At 35.3% G+C, this 7,415-nt stretch overlaps 1 pseudogene; it reads right to left on the bottom strand.

The window, feature by feature from the left end:
* Positions 1-1,247: 1,247 nt before the first annotated feature.
* Positions 1,248-2,047, bottom strand: LOC116866722 (annotated as a pseudogene).
* Positions 2,048-7,415: the final 5,368 nt, after the last annotated feature.

Genomic DNA, 7,415 nt, shown 5'->3' with positions numbered 1-7,415 from the left:
GGCTCTCTGCTCAGTGGGGAGCCTGCTTCCTCTTCTCTCTCTGTCTGCCTCTCTGCCTGCTTGTGATCTCTGTCTGTCAAATAAATAAATAAAATCTTTAAACAAACAAAAAAAACAAATTAAATTTCAGAATCACTTTATTAATTTCTTTCTCCTTTATGTTATTAGAGAATTTGACTTACTTATCTTTATTTTTATAACTGACATGTTTTGTTTGAATTTTTCTTTTTGTTTTTTTCTTTTCTTTTTTTCGAGGTAAGGAATGGTAAAGGGCAGAGAGCTCAGCTGGGAGCCAGGCACAGGGCTAAAGCTCATGACCCTGAGATAAGGACCTGAGCTGAAATAAAAAATCAAAAGCTTAACTTTCGATTTAACTGACTGAGCCACCCAGGCACCCCAAGGTGTATCTTTTTATATTTTATATTTACATAGAAAAATACAATGATCATAACCATGTTGTTATATTATTTGCCTCTTGTGGCTTAAAGCCTAAAAGTAAGGCCCAATATTATATGTACCCTGATATTTGGAGATAAGAGGGAGAAACTTGAATGGCTCATCTGCAAGCTTCACTTCTCACTCTGTTCCTGTACAGATGGACCCCTAGCCAAGTAGCCTTCCTATTACAGAGAGGCACAGTTCCCTCCTGTCCTTGAGGTCCCTGCCAGCCCATGGAGTTATTCAAACAAGCCAATCACATCTTCCCACAGGAATCAGGGAGCATAATATTTTCTTGATACTAAAGTCTAGTTCCAATAGTCCCTGGTTGTTCACTTTGTTCCTAAATGCAACCTGTGCATGGCACAGTACCCTCCTCCCCTAGGCTTCGTGTATGTATGACTAATACACTAATACACTGCTGTTGACTTCATCTGTCCAGTGTCGCGTGACATGTGTTTGCTCATCCCCCTAGCCCTGTGGTAGAAATGAATTGGGTGAAGAGGAGGCCAGTAAAATACTTCTGTACATAAGGTTTTGTTTTCAAATGACAAATTATTATGCACTTTTCTGATGAGTTTTTATGTGAGCAATCAACTGATTCATAAAAAGATGCAACTAAATTTAAAATGATACAAAATATCAATTTCAAAATAGCATGAAAAAATGACTGTATTTAACCATACTCAGCTCATAACAGAACAAATGGGTAAGTGAAATAATTCATGCTATAAAGTATTGCTATATGAACTGGCAACAGAAAAAGTTGGTAAAGGTACATAAAGGATAATCAACTTTATCTTTAAGAATTAGAACCAAGGGGCTCCATAATCATCTGCCATCCACTCAGTGTTGTACCCATGGTTAGAAATCTACATGATAGGGGCACCTGGGTGGCTCAGTGGGTTAAGCCTCTGCCTTCAGCTCAGGTCATGATCCCAGAGTCCCGTGTTGGGCTCTCTGCTCAGCAGGGAGCCTGCTTCCCTCTCTCTCTCTGCCTGCCTCATTGCCTACTTGTGATCTCTCTATCTCTGTCAAATAAATAAATAAAATCTTAAAAAAAAAAAAAGAAATAAAGAAAAGAAATGTGTATTATGGGAACTCTAGGGATCTTCCCCATCCTTCTTTTAAAATCCAGACCAGTTGTGGCCAAGTGTAACACTTGTGTTGAGTTACTCTCTGTACTAAGCTGTCATCTGCATAGGTTCCTTTGTGTGGCATGGTTGCTCAAATCTTGGGTCTTTGGCAATCCTTAGGGCCACTGGATACTTTTGCTCCAATTTCTCATTTTTAACCATTGCGAAGTCAGTTATTCAAGGGATACACTTGGCATACAGACAGTCCATCATTAACTGTACTAAGTCAAGCCTGGCCTGAATGGAAAAGTTGATAAAGTTGGTTTCTGCTAGGATGTGGTAAGGTGGGTTCAGCTGTGTGATATCTTGGAAGAGTAAACAGGAAGGATGTTGGGGGTCTTCTCTTTCCTTGAGTGCACTGAGATATTTTCTTTCTTTTTAGATTTTAATCTCTCCTTCTCTTTAAGCCTCTGACCTCAGTGACTAAACATTTGCTTCATGGTCATATACTTTCTTGCTTTCTTTTTCCCCATATTCACACCGCACTCTTGTTTCTTTTTTGAAGCTGTTTTAAAGAGTAATTAAAATTAGCATGTGCAAAGCAAACAATAGAACACAAATGAGGTGGAAGTAACACAGATGTCTGTGAGCAAGTTCATGCTGTCAAAGGCAATGGTAACTTCCCTGTGACCCTCACCTAGGCAGAAGCAACTGGAAGAAGGACAATAACCAGTATCTGAGACATTAAAATGTAAAAAAAATAATGTCTCGGAGCTTGGTACTACCAAACGTGCTTTGCAACTTTTGGTAAATATTAATGTTTTTATTATGTTGATCAGTAAGTTGGTACGAAACTATAGCCATAAAATTAGCTATGTTTCTCAAAGTTCCAAAACAGGGACTGGCTAAGGGTCACCTGTGGTCCCCTAACTAGCCCATGGCCTGTTTCTTGAATGACCTGTGAGGTAAGAATTATTTTTACTTTTTAAAGGGCTGCAAAAACAAAAAGCAAACAAATAAAAAACACTATGTAATAGAGACCAAATACATAATGCAAAGTCTCTAAATATTTAATGTGGTCCTCCATAGAAAATGTGCAGACTTCTTTTTTTGTGTTGTTCATCAAAGCTTTATATTTATTTATTTTTTAAATTATTTTTATTGACACATAATGTATTATTTGTCCCAGGGTAAAGGTCTGTGAATCATCAGTCTTACACATTTCACAGCTCTCACCATAGCACATACCCTACCCAATGTCCATAACCCAACCACCCTCTCCCTACTCTCCCACCCCCCAACAACCCTCAGTTTATTTTGTGAGATTAAGAGTCTCTTATAGTTTTTCTTTCTCCTGATCCAATCTTGTTTCATTTTTTCCTTCCCTACCCTCCAAATCCCTATCCTGCCTCTCAAATTCCTATTAGAGAGATCATATGATAATTGTCTTTCTCTGATTGACTCATTTTGCTCAGCATAATATCCTCTAGTTCTGTCCACGTCATTGCAAATGGCCAGATTTCATTTATTTTGATGACTGCATAGTATTCCATTGTATATATATATATCACATCTTCTTTATCCATTCATCTGTTGATGGACATCTAGGTTCTTTCCATAGTTTGGCTATTGTGGACATTGCTGCTATAAACATTTGGGTGCATGTGCCCCTTCAGATCAATACATTTGTATCTTTGCTGGGTCATAGGGTAGCTCTATTTTCAACATCTTGAGGAACTTCCATACTGTTTTCCAGAGTGGCTGCACCAGCTTGCATTCCCACCAACAGTGTAGGAGGGTTCCCCTTTGTCTGCATCCTCGCCAACATCTGTCATTTCCTGACTTGTTAATTTCAACCATTCTGACTGGTATGAAGTGGTATCTCATTGTGGTTTTGATCTGTATTTCCCTGATGCCTAGTGATGTTGAGCACTAAAATGTGCAGACTTCTATTCTAAAGTAGTACAGACTGGATTTTACTTACCACTAATAGGTATTTTTCTTAAATGATTAGTTCCAAAGTTCTCAGATATTCTTTATTTACTGTATCCTTTGTAATCTGATCATTTCCGTGATTAGTCCTTATGACTAAAGAAATACCTGAAAGTTCTGCTTATTGAGTAGTTAGGTACAAACAACATGATACATATTATGTGCTAACAATTTAATAGTAATTTGAAAAGCATGATACATGTAAATTAAAAGAAAAAAAATGGTGCTTTGTTTCATTTTAAATAACCATAATTACTTATTAATGTGTGTGTGACTGTTAGGCCTAGGTAAACATCTTAAAGCCTGAAATAAAATTAGACATAATCATTTTTTCCTCATCTACAGTGATTTTCAAACCCTTTTTAAAATATCATCCACTGAAAAAACATCTCCACAGAGATATGTCATCAAAGGAACGTAGCATAATCCACTGTTGAAATTGTAAACTACCTCTAACTAGTATATTTCAGGTCAGGTAGATACAGAGTATCATTGCCTTGCCTAGAAAAAGTAAAATATACTGTGAGTTTGTTGTGGCAAATTTTTATGCCCTGGCACACAGTTCGAGAACTTTAGGAAGAGTTGATTTATCATAAAAAAGTATAAACCTCAGAGTTATGCCTGCTGTAAGAATAATTTTTAACATTTGTCTGAGCCATTTAATTTTTGTCACACGTTATGTAAGTATACATGACAATCATAAAAATCTATTATTAGCAACAACAGTAGCTAATCCTCAGTCTTACTGTATATCAGGAGAACTGATGCCGTAACAACTTTGCATCTTCCAATACATAAACATGGTTTATTTCTCAATTTATTTAGCTCCCTTTAATTTCTCTTACCAAAGTTTTATAATATCCAGTGTACCAATTTCATACATATTTGAAAAAATTTGCCCTAATTATTTCATGATATTTGTTGCTATTATAAAATTGTGTCTTTAAAATTTCATTTTGAATTATTTGTTGATAGTATATTAGTATATGTTTTGTATTATCTGCCTCTTTGCTGAGCTTAATGATAGTCATATTACTTTTATTGCAGATCACTTAAGGCATTATTTGTCTTCTATAAATAAAGATAAATTTACTTCTTATTTGCAAGCCTTTTATTTTTTGCCTTACTGCACTGCTTAAAGCTTCTACTATACTGCCAATAAATGTAAGCAGATATTCTTGGCTTATTTCTTATTTTAGGGAAGTATATTAACTGTAAGGTTTTCAGAAATGTCCTTAATCATGGGCATTGCATTTTGTCAAATGTTCTTTTTCTGCATCTATTAAAAAAAATTACATGTGTTTTCATCTTCATTAATGTGATGAATTATACTGACTGATATTAGAATGTTAAACCAACATTGCCTTCCTTAAACAAACTGAGATTGGTCATAATGTATTATTCTTTTTATACTAGGTTATATTATACTATTGCTAGGATAGATTGCTGATAATTTTATTTTTCCATTTGTGTCCATGACAAATGTTAGTCTGAGTTTTCTTTTTCTGAGGTAACTTTGTCTGGCTTTAGATAAAAAATAATTCTGTTCTCACAAAATGAGTTGGGCAGTGTTTGCCTCTTATCCATTTTCTGAAAGAGTTTGTTTAGGGTTGGTCTTATTTCTTCTTTAAATGTTCAGTAGAATTCATCAGTGATGTCATCTGGGTCACCTAAAAGTCTGAGGAAAAGTGTACACACACACATACACACACACACATTTATATATAAAATGATTTCAATTTCTCTAACAGATATAAGAGTATTTGAGATTTGCTCTTTCTTCTTGTATCAACATCAACTTTGGTCATTTTTATCTTTCATGGAATTTGTCCATTTTATCTGGGTTTTCAGGTTTATTGGCATAAAATTTTTGTCATATTCCCCAATTCCTTTTGTATGTTTATAACATCTGTAGTGCTGACATTTATTTGATTCCTGATGTTGATAATTTGTATCTCCTCTCCTTTTTCTTGATCAGTGTAACCATAGTTTGTCAATTTTATTGATCTTTTTTATTGATCAAAGCCCCAGATTTTGCCTTAGGGGATCTCCTTTCGGTTTGTCTATTTTTAATTTTATTGACATCTGTTTATTATTTAGTATTTCTCCTACTTATTTTGGGTATCATTCATCCTTGTTTTTCTAGCTTCTTAGGATGGAGATCTAGATTATTATTTTATAATTATTGATTTTCAGCATTTTATGGAAAGATTTGATCACTAGGTGGCAGCAATATATAAGGGAGGACACAGTTGTGACTCTTGTAGGAAGTTAACTGTTCAACAGAAGCACAACCACTTTGTCAGTCTCCCAGTAGTTGGTAAGCTGAGTTACTTGCTAATTTTCACTAGGAATGCATTTTAAGGCTAGAACTGATGAAGCAAAGCAATAGCTTTCTCCCTCAAACACTCTGATAAGCTTCTTAGAATGATATTTAAAAACTTCAAGTGCTTTTTGTGAAAAATATTACTGAATGAGCAATAGACTTCAAAATGCTTCCATTGCACTTGGGGCTACCTCTGCCTCAGCTCAGATGGGCCTGTCTTCTACCTGTATCTCTAGCTGTATTATGAGCTCCTGGTGAGGATTTTTTTTCACCTTTGGCATTTTTAAAAATTTATATACTATCATCATTCTCCAAAGTTATTTACAGTTGTTTATAGGACATATTTTTTTCAGAGTCCACAGTCTCTCATGGTTCGTCTCCCCCTCTGTTTTCCCCCAATTCACTTCTCCTTTCCTTCTCCTAATGTCTTCCATGTTATTCCTTATGCTCCACAAGTAAGTGAAGCCATGTGATAATTATCTTTCTCTGATTGACTTATCTCACTCAGCATAATCTCCTCCAGTTCCATCCATGTCTGGTGGTGGGCATTAAGAAGGGTACGTATTGCATGGAGCACTGGGTGTGGTGCATAAACCATGAATCTTGAAACACTGAAAAAATTAAATTAAATTTAAAAAGGACTTTTTTTTAAACCAATCAGAATGCGGAACACAGAACTGGCTATTTGGTTTTTTTGTTTTTTAACTTTTGTATTTTGAAATAATTGCAGGTTTACAGAAAAGTTGTAAAAATAGTACAAAGAATTCCTGTACATTCTACTGGTGAGAGTATTTTACCTCCCTCTGTAACCCTGGTTGCTAGCACTATTCTTCATATAGTTGACAGAGAGTAAGGATTCAATAATTACTAACTCCAAATTTGGAATATTTTGAACAAGACTGAGCTGATAAGTTTTGTTTTTTTTTTTTAAGAAACCCTGATAGGAAAGGAGAAATAGGTCTGTACGCTATAGCTATTTTATTATTTATGTTTGTATAAGGCATCTTTCTTCCTAGTTTTTTACTTTTAAACTTATTTTTTCATTACATTAAAATTTAATTTCTTAAAGATAGCATATAGTTGGTCTCACCTTTTCTTCTATTCTAAAAGTCTTTTAATGAAGTATTTAACTAATTTAAATTTAATGTAATTATTGATAGAGTTGGGTTTACCCAACATCTTATTATATAAACTAGGGGAGTTGTTCTCAGTTGGGTACAATTTTGCCCCACCGGTGACATTTGGCAATGTTCAGAGTCATTTTTGGTGGTCTTCAAGGGAAAAGGGTGGTGGTATTGGCACATGCTGGGTGGAGGCCAGAGGTGCTGCTAAACATTCTACAATGCTCAGGGAACCCCTGACAAGCTATTATCCATGTCCACTCAAGAGCATCATTGTAGATTATGGGACAGGGAAAAAAAAACAATTTCCCTTCTTAGGAGTTCATATTCTATAGTCTATGAGATTTGATGTGTAGTCTTCAGGAGGGATGTGGATATGTGTGTGTGCATGCATGTACTTCAATGAACAGTTACCTGCTGAATAATTAGGAGAACAAAGAAATATATCTGTAGTGGCACCTG

This window comes from Lontra canadensis, unplaced genomic scaffold (genome assembly GCF_010015895.1).
Source record: "Lontra canadensis isolate GAN:19392208 unplaced genomic scaffold, GSC_riverotter_1.0 scaffold10, whole genome shotgun sequence".
Classification (NCBI taxonomy): Eukaryota; Metazoa; Chordata; class Mammalia; order Carnivora; family Mustelidae; genus Lontra; species Lontra canadensis.
This window is presented reverse-complemented; position numbering and strand designations above follow the sequence as displayed.